Here is a 15,483-nt window from a genome sequence, read left to right as displayed (position 1 = left end):
AAGCCAGAGGCAACCTCACTCTCCTACCTTTTAATCTTGGTTCTAATGCCTGCCACACACGTGCACAGGCTGTCTCACACACACGTGCACAGGCTGTCACAGAACAAAATCCAAACAAAACTTGGCCCCGAGGTTTCACACACATACACACACACACACTCGTGCACAGGCTGTCACGGAACAAAATCCAAAACTCCTTTGGCTTACATGTTCAAACACCAGTGTCACCATGATCTCATGTCAGGTTTCTCTGCTGTTTCTCCCTTGTTGGCTGCAGTGCCCCTTTCCCCCCACCCCGGTGGTCTTCTCTTCCTCTGTCCACAAAGACCTGATCCTACAGCTGGCTGCCCAGTCAGTCTTATCTCAGAGGCCTGTCCTGACTGCCCCCCACCCCACCATCCAAATCAGTATCCCTAAGCTTGCATGCAGTTTTCTTCGGAAGTGTCTTGTACAGAGTAAGCACTCCATAAATATTTGTTGAATGAATTATGAGTGTTAAAGGGCTATGGACAGAGTCAGTTTACAAAGATAAGATTACTGAGTTTTTTTCTTCAAGTTGTGATTTTGATCCTCACCTTGAGAGACAAGAACAGCAACTAGCTTTTTTTCTTTTCTAAGAAATCACTATTGACTTAGTTATCAAAACCTAACTCCAAACCCATCTTAATTGCTAGTGTTATGAAATGTTTCAAATGATCAGTCAACTGAATCAGTAATAATCAGAGCCTCCTGTAATACATTTGAGGAGTAAAGAATCCCCTGAGAGGCAAGGTGCTCTTTCTGATGTGGTAAGCACAGGGAGATGGACTGCCAGGAACTGTCTCTGCTATAGGGCATGACTGCATGACTGATAGGGCTGGGGACTGGGTCCAGGGTTCACAAGGTAGGAAGCCTTGATGGGGCCATTTGTTTCGTTTAGATGATGCCTTGACTTCCAACTAGATACTTGTATCTTTTAGGATGGGTGTAGACCTACTACATTCTAAGATGTGTCACTGGTAGAAAAGTGTCATTATTACATATACCCATCCTAGAGGACCCTGATGCTGGGAAAGATTGAGGGTAAGAGGAGAAGGAGGCAACAGAGGGTGAGATGGTTGGATAGCATCACCTATTCATAAATAGGAGTCTGAGCAAACTTGGGAAGATTGTGAAGGACAGGGAAGCCTAGCATGGTGCAGTCCACAGGTCGTAAAGAGTCAGACACGACTTAGCAACTGAACAACAGTCCTAGAGGGAAACAACTGGGATGTGAGAATTCCCTGCTTTTGTGACTGGGGTGTACTTTATAAGGGCTTTCCAGGTGGGGATAGTGGTGAAGAGCACACCTGCCAGTGCAGTAGACTTAAGAGACATGGGTTCAGTCCCTGGGTCGGGAAGATCCCCTGGAGGAGGGGATGGCAACCCACTCCAGTATTCTTGCCTGGAGAATTCCATGGACAGAGGAGCCTGGCAGGCTAGTCCATAAGGTTGCAGAGTCAGACACGACTAAAGTGACTTAGCATGCACATACTTCATAACTTAAACTCTGGGAGTTGGTGATGGACAGGGAAGCCTGGCGTGCTGCAGTCTATGGGGTCACAAAGAGTCAGACACGACTGAGGGACTGAACCGAACTGAATTTCATAAACGGGCATCTTTTTCCTGTTTTAATGTGCCTACTGTTTAATTGCCCAGTTTGACCAGCATATGTTGGTGTGAGAAGACTGTAAGTTTTCTCATCCTATTTAGGTAGTTTAGGGTTTTTACCTTAATGAAAAAGGCAGGGTGCAAGAACAAGGTTTTTTGTATTACATATTCCCATCACCTAGAAAAATCAGCACCTAGAATGTGCTCAAGTATTTTTACATGAATGAATGAAATATACAGCTTACGTATTTGCTTTCTAGGATCGCTCAAATTTGTATTTAAGCATAATGCATTCATTTAAAAAAATTTTTAAATTCATGATTAAAGAAAGATGGAGCAGTCATTCTGAAATATCAAGTCAACAAGCCACTTCATTAAATTTCAGTTTTTTTTTTTCCACTTTGATACCTTAACATTCATCATGTTTATGAGCTAAAACTGTTAAAGTGATAAGCAGAAGGCACTTCTGTGGTTGGAGAAGCTTTAAGTTGTAAAATGCGAATACAGAGTCTCTGGCTCCACCCATATCTCTTTACCTGTTTCACAAGCACAAGTGTGCCAAAGATAGGACGAAAAATACACGACAATGGAATTATAGGATAAGATAGCTGATAAGATATCCCCCAGTGCTTAACCAAAGTATTTGAAGAGCCAAAATATTCCTCCACAAACTTCAAAACAATGAACAAAGCACAAGCCTGTTCTGTAATCTTTGAAAGGTAATGGCTGGAGAGAAATGAAGATAGAACTGTTGGTGGAGGTCAGCACATCTAGTCACCCCTTACTTAGGTCCAGTCAGAAAGAAGTCACCCTGGGTATTTCCAAAGGTGGGAGTGTAGAACTGGTGGACGATAAACCAAGGCAGGCCTAACTAGAGGAACCAGCAAGGCAGAGACCCAGGAGGATGCTCAGAGGGGCAGCTCATGCCCAGGAAAACATGAGTGCCCTGACTAGGCTGCCAATTGAGCAGGGTGGGAGAAACCCCACTTCCCCACCTCCCCTGCTTCAGAGCAGAGTTTTCGCAGAAGCAAGAGAGCCTGGCACACACACGCTCTGCAGCCCTGAGACGGGAAGACATGGGAGAAACGGGGGCTTGAACACAAACAAGCAAATGACCAGCTTGCCCTGTGACCTCACTAGCAGAACCGAGAGAAAGGGTACCGATTTCAGCACCGTTTCCTGACAGGAGGTCATGGAGCACTCGTCTATGACGTTCTAAACAATGTTTGAGAAAAAGTGACCCAAGTGTTAACAGTGAGTTGTTCAAATATAAGAACAGCAGACACTCCCGAACAAACCAGGGTCAGAAACCTCAAAGAAAGCAATAACTGACCAGATCTAACCAAAAGGTGAAGGGAGAAGGTGGTGGGAGCAACTGAGGGGTTGGGCCCCGATGACGGTCAGGTGATGTCAGAATAAGAAAATGGGAGGAAGGACAAGGGCAGAATTTTCTTAGCAGGGAGACAACTTGGAGTCCCGTCTGTAGAAATGTGCTCTATACTGGGCGGGTCAAGTGCTTGCTCCAGGGAAAGCAATGAAGAAGGCATAAACAGATTGAAAATATAAATGCACAGAAAATTTAGAATTCAATGCAAAATGCTTAGTACCTACAGAAATAGTTGCTATGAAGGAAACAAAATCTAATAGATTTGAGACCCACAAGGGAGAGAGGTGAGGGGTTTTACATCACGGAGCCTGGAAAAAAAGCCTCTCTTATGATGAGTTCTTGAGCTGAGATGTGAGGAAAGAGAATAGGATAGCATGTCAGGCTCCACGTGACACCGGGGCTCAGTGACACTACACCGGAAGCAGTCCCACACAATCTCAGTCAGAAAGAAAGACTTTTTATCACCTCTGTCACTTTCAGTCCTGTTTGGGAAATACTGCTGTGGTGGTTGTAACATGCTGAAGCCAAGCTCAAGGGCACTGACTGTGCAATGATGCCCATTTATTCCCAACTCTGTTTAATGACTTTTTATCAGCCGCTCGAAATTGGCCACAGTGATAATAGTGACACCACGGAAATGGGCTAACCCTCCAACCAGGCTTCACTCCCCCAGACCTGTTTTAAGCATTCATTAGTGCACTGATTGATGAACATTATTGCCATACATGATGTCCAGTTAATAAATACATGGACAAGTCCCCTGGCCTGTCATCCCTGCCCTGGACACAACCAGAAGGAGGGCAGTGTGCAGGCAGCCCCACCAGACCCTCTCTCAACCAGGACCAGCCACGCGAGGAAAACGGGCTGCACTCAGTGGGGGCTTTCACAGTCTCCATCAGTGACCTTAGGTAAACCACACAGGGGGCCCTGGTGGCTCACTGGTAAAGAATCTGCCTGCCAGTGCAGGAGATAAGAGTTCGATCCCTAAGTCTGGAAAAATCCCCTGGAGAAGAAATGACAACCCACTGCAGTGTTCTTGCCTGGGAAATCCCATGGACAGAGAAGCCTGGCAGGCTATAGGTCTCAGTGAGTCAGACACAACCAAGCAATTAGACAACAATAACAACAGCAGGCCTCGGGAAAAGGGATGTGGATTGGGACATAGAGACTTGCTTATAAAGCCCTCTACAACTATCCTCTGGCAGCCCAGGGGTTAGGCCTCCATGCTTTCACTGCCTTTGTGCCCCACCTCGACGCTGCTTCCAGTTACGCAGAGTTGCATGTTTTTGTTTTTTAACCATTTTCTTTAGCTCAGTGTTATCCACAGCGAGAATGTTTGGGTGATGCGAGTGATAAACTTCAGGGGTGACACAGCCTCCGGCTCACGTGTTCCCATCACGCTCTGGGAGGATTCTCCTCCCGCCGTGTGCATGCCCCCTGTGCCCCCAGCCCCACGGGAGAAGGGCTCAGCCTCCACTTTGGGGCCCTTCCCAGTGTCCCTGTTGTTACTTTCTGTGTTGTTTCTGACTCCTCTCCTGCGCTCGTGTGAAACAGAAGAGGAATGTCATCTGGATGGAGAAGGAAAAGCGAGCATTTGGAGGGGGCATGAAGCTACACATGTAACATGTGCACACATTTGGAGGGCACACATGTTACACACATGTAACAACCAAGAAAGAGGGAACCTGGGCTCAAGCCAGGCAGGTGCTTCCCAGCAGGATCCTCCCCCTGCATCCTCTCTGCTTCCTAATCCTCACTCATGTCCCTCACCTCTGTCTGTAACGCCAGGTAAGGTTTACCATAGTCTATTTGGTTGGAGCCACCAAGCTTATCCAGCAGGGAAAGTCACTCATGTTCATTGGCTGGAATCCAGCCCCCCGGGATCTGATTTGTCCACAAGCAGCACGCAGACCCCGAGACCCACACAAGGACACACACGGTGTCCTGAGTCTGGATATTTTTTTTTAATACACCATATACCTGTATTTTTATTATTGAATTCCAAATGTCATCATTGGGAATGGATAAATTAGGATACGACATCAACTGACTGTGACAGAGACCAATCATAAGAGAAATTTCAAAAAAGGAAAATAAATTATCTGGCGTATAAAAGGGTGAGCTAATAAGACAGTCAGGACTTCCCCAGGTGGTGCTAGTGCTAAAGAACCCACCTGCCAATGCAGGAGACGTGAGACGGGGTTCAATCCCTGGGTCAGGAAGATCCCTGGAGAAGGACATGGCAACCCACTCCAGTATTCTTGCCTGGCGTATCCGATGGACGGAGGAGTCTGGTTGGGCTACAGTCCATGGGGTCACAGAGAGTCAGACGTGACAGAAGCAACTTAGCATGCAGCATGCAATAAGACAGTCAGCTTCATAAAGTCACCTGAAGTCCAGCTCCCTCTGTGTATGACTTCACGATCTCTATGGACTGTGTCTCGTTTAGGTAGTAGAAGATGGCTGACCACCAGGCTTTGTTGTTGTTGTTTTAAACTATTTTCTGTTGGGGTATAGCCAATGAACACTATTGTGATGGTTTCAGGTGAGCAGTGAAGGGCTGAGTCTGGATATTGACACTGGGACCATGCTTGGCCCCTCTTCCCACACATCCCAGTAATGCTTGTGACTTTTTATTTTGAAAAACAGCAAACTTATGAAACATGAAGAGAACTGCTCACTGAACACCTGTGTGCTGCCTTCTGGAGTTAATCACTCACAACCTCACCACCCTGTCCCCTACCTCCCCCCTAAACCATCTGACAGTCAGAGTAGACATTGTAGCACCTTCCTTTACACACTCTTCCACGACTAAGGACATTACCTTACATAACCAGATAACACTGTATCACAAGAACAGATACAATGTGGTGGAGTTTGGGAGCAAAGGAAAATTAGAGAAATATCCATACAGGGGTCAAGTCAGGGCCCCTTTGGCTTTGCCCTATAGAAGTCAGTTTTCAGAATCATTCTCTATAAGCATACTTGAAAGTTTTACAACAAGCATCTTCTTTTGCAGTCATAGTGATAGTGTCAGTCATTCAGCCGTGTCGGACTCTTTGGACCCCATGGACGGGGCTGTAGTCCACCAGGCTCCTCAGTCCATGAAATTCTCCAGGCAAGAATACTGGAGTGGATTGCCATTCCCTTCTCCAGGGGATCTTCCTGACCTAGGGACTGAACCCAGGTCTCTTGCATTGCAGGCAGATTCTTGACCATCTGAGCCACCACGGAAACGGTTACGGGAGGGAAACTGCAGCAGGACTTGGGATGTTCTTAGACACTCAGTCGTGTCTGACACTTTGGGACCCCATAGACTGCAGCCCACCAGACTCCTCTGTCCATGGGGATTCTCCAGGCAAGAATACTGAAGAGGGTTCCATGCCCTCCTCCAGGGGATCTTCCCAACCCAGGGATCGAACCTAGGTTTCCGCATTGCAGGCGGATTCTTTACCATCTGAGCCACCAGGGAAGCCCACAGCAGTTCTAGTAGATGTGTGTGCTGCGGACTGGGCTGCCAGGCTGGTGACACTAGGTGGCAGTGTTGGGCTACATTCAGGCAGATCAGCCAAGCAGGCAAGAAGCTCCCCAGGCTTCAGGGCTGCGGTGAGAGAGAAGGTGGCTATGCTTTCAAATAGCTGCTAGAACTGTGAGTGGACACTGAAGAGACAGGAATTTATTTTAATGAACACACTTCCTCTGGGAGGATATTGGGTGAGCACTCCCTGGGAGTCTGACTTGCTGAATTCAAATCCAGGCTCTCGGACTTCCCTGGTGGTCCAGTGGTTAAGAATTGCCTGTCAGCGCAGGGGACACAGGCTCTAGAGTGAAGAAGGCTCAGGAGTTGAGGCCCATGGACTTTGTTGCCTGCACTCTAGAGCCTGTGCTCCACGATGAGAGAAGCCAGTGAAATGAGAAGTCCGTGATCCAAAACCACATATTCAGGGCAGGATGGCACAACCTCACAGAGATTGAGTTTTTATGTATTTGTGGCCTCACTCCCTCAGCTTGAGGAATAAACTCCACAAAGGCAGGGCTTGTGTGTGTCTGTTTCCTGCAGGGTCCCCAGCCCCTAGAATAGGACCTGGCATGTAAGAGTTTAATTAATAAAGGTTGATTGAATGAGTGAACCCTCCACCTCTTAGCTGGAAGCAATCACAGCTATGGTACATTCTCTTGCCTTTATGTGAGTCTCCTCCTCCCATTGAATCTGATGGTTCTGGGCCTGTTGGAATGGTAAACAGTGCCCACAACAATAGCTCAAATTTGCCTCCACTGAGATGCTTGCCTTATATACAGCAGTTGCTTTGTTGTCTTTGGCTATTTCTTTGTAAGTTTACTGTTTAGTGTTTAAATCATAGGGTTGGAGTTTTCAGAGCTGGAAAACACCCTCGGGTGGGCACCCTCTGGTGCCCCTATAGACACATCACTTAGCTGTTCACTTGGAGATGAGTGGATTGGGGTAGAGCCTGGGAACAAAGGGGAAAATTTATCTGAGCAACATGGAACCTTCAGGAAGGATGTGCTGTTGCCGGAAGCCATCTGCCTACCCCCTCTATCTACTCTCGATAAATCCAAAGGCTGTGGCTGGCAGGGTTCAGGTTCTAGTCACCTATCACCCACTCTAATCACAAAAGTGAGCTTGACTGTCAAACGTGCCAGTACCCCTAGGCTGGAGACTGGTTTGGAGGAGAAAGAAACTGTGCTAACTGGAAACAGGAGAAGGAGAGGGAGGGAAAAGGGGGTCATTTGATGAGAGTGCCAGCAAGTGGGTGGGGCAGGTCAGGAGTCCAGGGGGACAGCAGCCCAAAGTGGAGAGTGATCCGTTTATACAGAAAGATGCCAGCCAGGGGCTGATGGCAGGACTGGTCCTCAGGGATGGGAGCCCAGATGAACTAGGAATAACAGCTAGATCACAAGCAAGGAAACCAGAGTCTAGCTCAACAACCTGGAACACTTAATGCCTTCCACCAGGGGCACAAGGCTCCTGGCTTGCAAGAAACTCACAGTGTGGTTTAGGGCTAGGCTTTCTGTTCTCAGAAACGGTCTGGATTGGAAGATGAAGAAACTAAGGGGGCTGAGTTCCAAGAGGATATCGTGGACAAGCTGAGGCTCAGCTTGGAGGTTCCATTAAAACCAGGGATGTGTGCATTTGTTTCCTCCTCAGTCAGGTCTTCATTTTTGCCATCCTGTCAAGAGAAAGCATCATGGGGATGGGCAAACTGAGCTCATTAGTTATTTTTGCGTAAGTGACTGCTCTGGGCACGGCATGTCTCTTGTCATTCACCCGCCCAGGTAGTGATGTGTGATTGCGGGTTAGACTAGGTCTGTGAATGAGACCAGAATGCCTCCTACTCTTCACTTTCTCTGACCTGGAACTACATCGAAGGGGCTGCCTCCAGCAGCCCTCCCGCCCTTTTTCATATTTCCTTCCATCTTTGGCTTAAACCGGTGATACCGGTTTAATCCCAGTTGTGCAGCACTGCTGAGAGTCAGACACACGTACAAGTTAGCAGAAAGGAGTGTTCTCACAGTGGGCTCTGGAAGGTCCGGCAGCACCAGCAAGGGTGGCTTCAGGGCCCACATACAAGCTGTGACGTCTGTTGGTAAAGGGTGACATTCTTCTTGCCCCTTCGGGAGGAAATATTGAGCTCCTTCTCGTATGCCAGAAAATGTCCCTTATATTTGGGACACATCACTGAACTCAAAATTCCCTGGCCTGTGGAGCATGCGCACTTCCACTGGGAAGCAGACACTAAATGGTAAACATCGTTGTTGTTCAGTTGCTAAAACCGTGTCTGCCTCTCTGTGACCTGGTGGACTACAGCACGCCAGACTTCCCTGTCCTTCACTATCTCCTGGAGTTTGCTCAAACTCATGTCCCTCAAGTCAGTGATGCCATCCAACCATCTCATGCTCTGTTGCCCCCTTCTTCTCCTGTCTTCAATCTTTCCCAGCATCAGGGTCTTTTCCAGCATGCCAGCAGTTCTCATCGGGTGGCCAAAGTATTGGAGCTTCAGCTTCAGCATTAGTCCTTCCAGTGATACTTAAGTAAATTACACAGTGAGTTAGAAGGTGATAAGTGGTAGGAATAAAGCAAAAGCAGAGCAGGGTAAGAACATCCAGATGGATGGGTGGTGCAGGGATGTAGTGCCATTAAAAAGATTTTTTTAATTAAAAATTTTTGAGGGACCAAGAGGCATGTGAGGTCTTAGTTTCCCATCCAGGGAAACTCAAGCTCATGTTTGGCCACCTGATGCAAAGAGCTGACTCACTGGAAGGGATCCTGAGGCTGGGAAAGACTGAGGGCAGCAGAAGAAGGGGGCAACAGGGAATGAGATGGCTGGATGGCTTCACTGACTCGATGGACATGAGTTTGAGCCCATGGCTCCTGCAGTGGAAGCTCCGAGTCTTAACCACTGGACTGCCTGGTAAGTCCCCTGTTATTGCCATTTTGAATGGTGTGGTGGAGGTCAACACAGTTGGCAAGAAACACAGGGTTGAGATTTGGAGGACAATGAGCTGGCCACGTCTGGGGGGACATCAGGAAGAGTAAGCTTCTGTGAAGGCCCCCTGGTAGAGCAGGCCTGGGTGCGGTGGGTGGAGTGATCAGTAGGGGAGACCGGCAGGAGATGAGGTTGGGTGGGTGGCCAGATCCAGACCACAGAGGGCCCGGGAGGCCTCGTGAGGACTTTGGCTTTAACTCCGAGTGAAATAGGTCCACAGGAGGGTTTTGGTCAGAGCACATCATGCTGCCATCTTCAAGGGCTGTGTGTTGAGAACACCTGAATGGAAGTGGTGTAGCGGGAGAAGCATGGCTCTTGGGAGCTACTGCAGTGGCCCAGGCTTGAGATGCTAAGGGCTTGGCAGAGACAGGACACAGGGTTCTGGGAGGACTAGGAAGGCAGCCAACCGAGATGCCTGATGGACCGGATGACAGTGTGAGAGGGGAGGGGTCAGGGTGACCCCAGGGTTCTGGGAAGAATCAAGGAGTGCAGTAGGGAGGTTTCCGGCTGTGGACGATGCAGGGTCACTGTGGGAGCCTGCCCCGCTGGCCACTGTGATCTGGTGGAAGGACCCCTTTGCCCCCACTCAGTCCTCGTGGCCCTCAGGCGGCTCAGAGGAGCAGTGATGTTGGCCTCTTGGGTGGGTCCTCTAGGAAAGGCCAGGGGAGGTGCCAGGGAGGGGTTTCTGTCTTGGGCAGGTGAGGGCAGGGGTGTGACCATGGGTGTGGCCTCATTAGGACCTAGGTCCTCCGGGGGTGGAGGGACCCCAGTGGGGCAAGGACGCAAAGAAGCCCTATGGACCTGCCGAACACATCAAACGAGGTCACACTCCAGAAAAGCCCACCTTTGTTTCGTGGGCTTCCCTCGTGGCTCAGATAGTAAAGCATCTGCCTACAAAGTGGGAGACCTGGGTTCAATCCCTGGGTTGGGAAGATCTCCTGGAGAAGGAAACGGCAACCCACTCCAGTACTCTTGCCTGGAAAACCCCATGGATGGAGGAGCCTAGTAGGCTACAGTCCATGGGGTCGCAAAGAGTCGGACACGACTGAGCGACTTCACTTTGTTTCATGAGCCCTTTATGGACCCCTGGCGGTCAGACCCCAACACGAGGTAGGCTGGTAGCCGTTCGGTCAGAGGAGGCAGGGCAGACGGCGCTGTGCCTCCTTGGATTCTGACTGTCTCTCTCTGTACCCTGGACCAAAGCTACCCCAGCCCATCGGAGGCTCGGCCCGCGCTCGGACCACAGGCCTGGGGCTGTGCAGCTCACATCCGCTGTCTTGGCGCGGGTGATCCCGACCCTCCCTCTCGGAGCCCCTCCAGAGTGGGGAGCAGATCGTAAGGCCACCGGACAGGTGTTCTCTGGCCCAACGATGGCTGGAAGAAGGTCTGAACGAAAGCGGATTTCATTGTTTAGGTGAAGAGACCAAGTCTGTGTTTTTCTTTACTTCTGCTCCAACCACTGAACAGAGTCCAACCAGCTGACTGTTTCTCAGGAGGAACCAAGCCTGCCTTGTCAGAGGGTCGGGGGGCTTCGGGGGTTGGGGGTGGGGCAGTAAGGAGATGGGACTCCAAGAAAGAAAGGCCTCTTCTGTGGGAGTCGTGGAGGAGGGGGAGTCACACGCAACTTCTATGTACGGAAGCCTCTAGAGGCCCACTGAAAAGACAGGCAGGTAGAAGCGAAGCCAGGGAGCACACAGAAGTCAGGGCCCCTGTTCTGCCCCCTCCCATTCCCTTCTCCCCTTCTCCCCACCCCCAGACCTAAGGGACCCCTCCTCCTCCAGTTAATAAGCTCCTCTAACCTCCTCTCCGTGGGGAGAGGGCTGGGCCAGCCACCAGTGCTAAGGTGTGAAGTCTGACCACACTGTCATAACCCAGGTTTATAGAAGGTGCTGGAAACTATGTTGAACCTTCACCCCACAGCTGCTCTGGCAGGTGCCAAATAAATATTTGGGAGGAACAATTTTCCTTCTGCAGAAGGGGGCCCCTTTCTTGGTCCTGGGTGCTCCCTGATGGGTGGGGTGGTGGTGTTGGGGGAGGCTGCTGCCTGGGCCCCTACCTTGGGGGTGAAGGCCCTTTGCCAAGGGCTGGGGGTGCCGGACAGGTGGGTTCTCCTTGTCCAGGGCCGAGTGGCCATGGGGGAAGGCTGGAAGAGGTAGGTGTGGTCACTGGCTCTGTCCCTCCTGCTCAGGGGCACTACGGTCCTGGAGGCTCCGCGGGGACCGTGAGGCTGTGGCCTCTGCCTCAGGGAGCTGCCTGAATGCCTGTCCTGTGGGGAGAAGGGCAGCCTCTAGGTGGACCCGGTGCTGGAGCATCTGCTCTTGTGTGCTGGCACCGAGTCCAGCACCTTCTCACGCCCCTGGGGTCCCCAGACATGACAGCGATGGACTCATGTGTCCCACCACACAGACTTCCCTGCTCCAGGATGCCCGCCTCCCACCTCTGCCACCAGCTCTGTGACCAGGGCAGGGGGGGTGGGTGGGGCTGCAGTCCAGCTGGGGGACAGCTGTTCTGCCCTGCCAGACCCTCACCAGGCCTCATGGTGTCCAGCCCTGGGCTCCAAAAGCCCGGGCTGTGCCAGGCAGGACCAAGCACTGGAGAGGACCTGGAATAACTCAGGTAAGGAGAGGTTCAGGCCGTAACTTCCTGTGGTCCCCAGGCAGGTGGAGGGACATCACCAGAGGGATGGTGCTGAACCATCCCGTGACTCAACTAAGGATGCTCTGAGGGGAAATGAGACCGGACGTTCCTGTCCCGTGTGTAGGTTTGGCAAAGGAAGACTTCCCAGCTGGGAGGGTGTCTGAGCCCTAGGAGGGCTGCCGAAGGGCATGGGGACTCCTGGGTGGGGGTGGGGAAGACACGGTGGGAGCGCAGAGCTCTCCTCCAGCCTGGGGAGGGTCTGGGATCTGAGTTCACAAAGAACTGGGTTCGGGGGAGGGAGAACCCTCAGCAGACAGCTGAGACTCCGGCGTGCGCAAAGTGTGCAAGGCAGCTGCTTGAGAGTCAATGCTGACACTTTCTGACTCAAAGGAGGAGTGAGGAATTCGAGTTCTGTGATGATGGTGTAAATAGACACCCTCTGAGCCTTGAACAGCCACCGTCACCAGTGACACCCGAGAGGACCTGTGGATGGGGCCTGATATTTCTTCCAGGGGCTCATGGGTACCTGATTCAACATGAGCTCTGGAAGCCTTCTGCTGATGCCAGATGAGGTCTGCACTCAGCAACGTTGCAGGATCAGGGCTGGGAGGGTTTATTTTTGTAGAAAACTGAATCGGGATTGGGCTTAAAACCAGAAGACGGTGACGTATCTAGACTGGAGCTGGGAAAACATCCCCCTTGTCCAGAGCCTTCTTGTGGCATCTCCTCCCTCGGAGTTTATTTTGGGTGGTGATGCTGCAAGTTCTTGGACTTTGCAGAAACCTCCTGTATTTTGTGGCCTTCCTGCACCAAGCTTCCAGAAATTTGTATTAAAGCCAGCCTGCATTTACAGTATTGGAGGGTTGCCATCTGGTCCGAGTTCTCCTATAGTCCGAGCAGCTTGCCTGGAGAAATTTGGGTTTGGGATAGTTGGAGGTAGGACCCTGCGATAAGCTTCCAGACCTTCAGTCGTTTGGTGAGAGCTTCTCCCTTGTTGAGGAAAGATTTACTGCTCAGAAGCACTCAGAATATACAATAGGTGTCCTCTCCGGCTCTTCCCCGTTGAGCTACCCAGCTCACTCCCTCACCTCCCCCAGACCTCACTAAGATGGTCATTTGTAGAGAGGTATCCCTTGGTCGGGCTTCCTCAGCTGGTACAGAATCTGCCTGCAATGCAGGAGACCCCAGTTTGATTCCTGGGTCAGGAAGAGCCCCTGGAGAAGGGATAGGCTACCCACTCCAGTATTCTTGGGCTTCCCTGGTGGCTCAGATGGTAAAGAATCCCCCTGCAATGCAGGAGACCTGGGTTCGATCCCTGGGTTGGGAAGATGCCCTGGAGGAGGGCATGGCAACCCACTCCAGTATTCTTGCCTGGAGAATCCCATGGACAGAGAAGCCTGGGGGAGGGGGTTGTGCAGCTACAGTCCAAGGGGTCGCAGAGTCAGATACGACTGAGCGACTAAGCACAGCACAGCATCCCTTGGTTACTCCTGACAATGGCTCATGGGTCCCTGCTTCCCTCCCCGCTCTCTTCTTCCACCTGAGTACTTGTTACCACCTGGCATCTCCTTATGTTAGTCAGCTATGTTTTGCTGTCAGTCTGCCTTCATGAGAATGCAAGTTCCAAGAGATATTTGAGTTTCTCGCTGTCTCCGTGATCTGGTCCGGTTCCTGGCATGTGGTACCTGCCCTGCTAATACTTGTTGAGTGCATGCATGCCATGCTCACCTGAGTGTACCTTCATTGTGTGACTCCATTCGCTAGGTTGTCCTCTTTTCTCTTTTTCATCTACCAAGTCCTGTCTTTGCTTTAAAGCCCAAGTCAGTGCCAATTTCTCCCTGGTCCTTTTCCTGGTTTTATGTTCTCAAGAGTATTATAGAGTTCTTCCGCCACCCTCCCCCCACCCCACCCCACCCCCACCACTCCTGGCAGGAGTTACGGAATTAGAATCAAATACAGAAACCTGAACTTTTTTCCTTTCTTCTTGGTCTCTGCATATGTGCTTAGTCGCTTCAGTTGTGTCTGATTCTTTGCAGCCTCACTGGTAACCCGCCAGGCTCCTCTGTCCATGGGATTCTCCAGGCAAGAATACTGGAGTGGGTTGCCATGCCCTCCTCCAGGGGATCTTCCCAACTCAGGGATCGAACCCACCTCTCTTATATCTCCTGCATTGGCAGGTGGGTTCTTTACCACTAGCACCACCTGGTCTAATCAGCCTCACAACTTCTCAGTGACTCTTTTAGCTCCAAGAGACGCTTAGTTGTTCCTGAAACTATGAATGTTTATATGCCAACAAAAGTTGGGGTGAGGCAGGGTCGGCTTCTGAGTTGACTGTGTGGACATAAAGAAAGGAGAGAAAACCATTTGGTCTTTAGGCTGATTAACACCGTTGAAGTGTGCTTTGGGTAGATTCAAGTGTCCTGGTGCTACTGGAAATAAGGAATATATTTTCTTGCTGGTTTTCACTGCATTAGATCATGTTGTTTTAACCCAAGGGCCTCAGGAAGTGCAGGGTAAATTGAAACACTCAATCAAGTTAAAAAAAAAAAAGACCTTAAATGGAGTTATGGTTGATTGTGCCACAAATGTTAAAGTTCAAGTTGACATTCCAGCCTGAGCTCGTAATGTTATTACTGAGGACCCCGTAGCAGGGGGAGGGAGAGAGGGGGTATCAGACTTCAACACACTGGTCGTGACTTTTGTTACTTTAGAAGAAAATGAACCTTGTGATAACCTAACTCTTCTGTGTTTATTTATTTTCTCGCCTGTTCAAAGGTCAGTCCGGGCTGGACAGCAAGTGTCCATATACTTTGCTTTTTGCTCGGTGGGCCTCAGCTGGTGGAGCAGAAGTGCCTTAGGGGAAAACTGCAGTCCCCCTGGCCCCTGCCCTGGCCACCCCATCTCTGCAGCACTGGCTGACTTGGGGTGGGATGGGTGGTTCTGTAGCCTAGAGGACATGCATCCCAGAGACTGTAGCATCTGGCATTATCTCTGCATGCTGTTGACCCGGGAACACACACAGCGAGTCTGCAACATCTCAGTTCAAAGACTGACAGTAAACCATTGCCCATGGAATGAGCCAGTCCCAGTAACACCACTGTGTTTGGGGAGCTGGACTTTTCAAAGATAGCAGGTTGCCTTTGGGCATAATTAAGGATGGGAAAAGTCTGTGACAGTATCTTCCTGGTTCTTCTTCCTTCATCCTCATCCTCCTGGTCACGGTCCCTCCTCAAATGTCAGCCCCTGTTGTTCAGTTGCCCCATCGTGTCCAGCTATTTGCGACCCCATGGACTGCAGCATGCCAGGCTTCCCTGTCCATCACTA

The sequence above is a fragment of the Bos indicus genome, chromosome 13 (assembly GCF_029378745.1).
Source record: "Bos indicus isolate NIAB-ARS_2022 breed Sahiwal x Tharparkar chromosome 13, NIAB-ARS_B.indTharparkar_mat_pri_1.0, whole genome shotgun sequence".
Taxonomy (NCBI): domain Eukaryota; kingdom Metazoa; phylum Chordata; class Mammalia; order Artiodactyla; family Bovidae; genus Bos; species Bos indicus.
Note: the sequence above shows the minus strand (reverse complement) of the source record.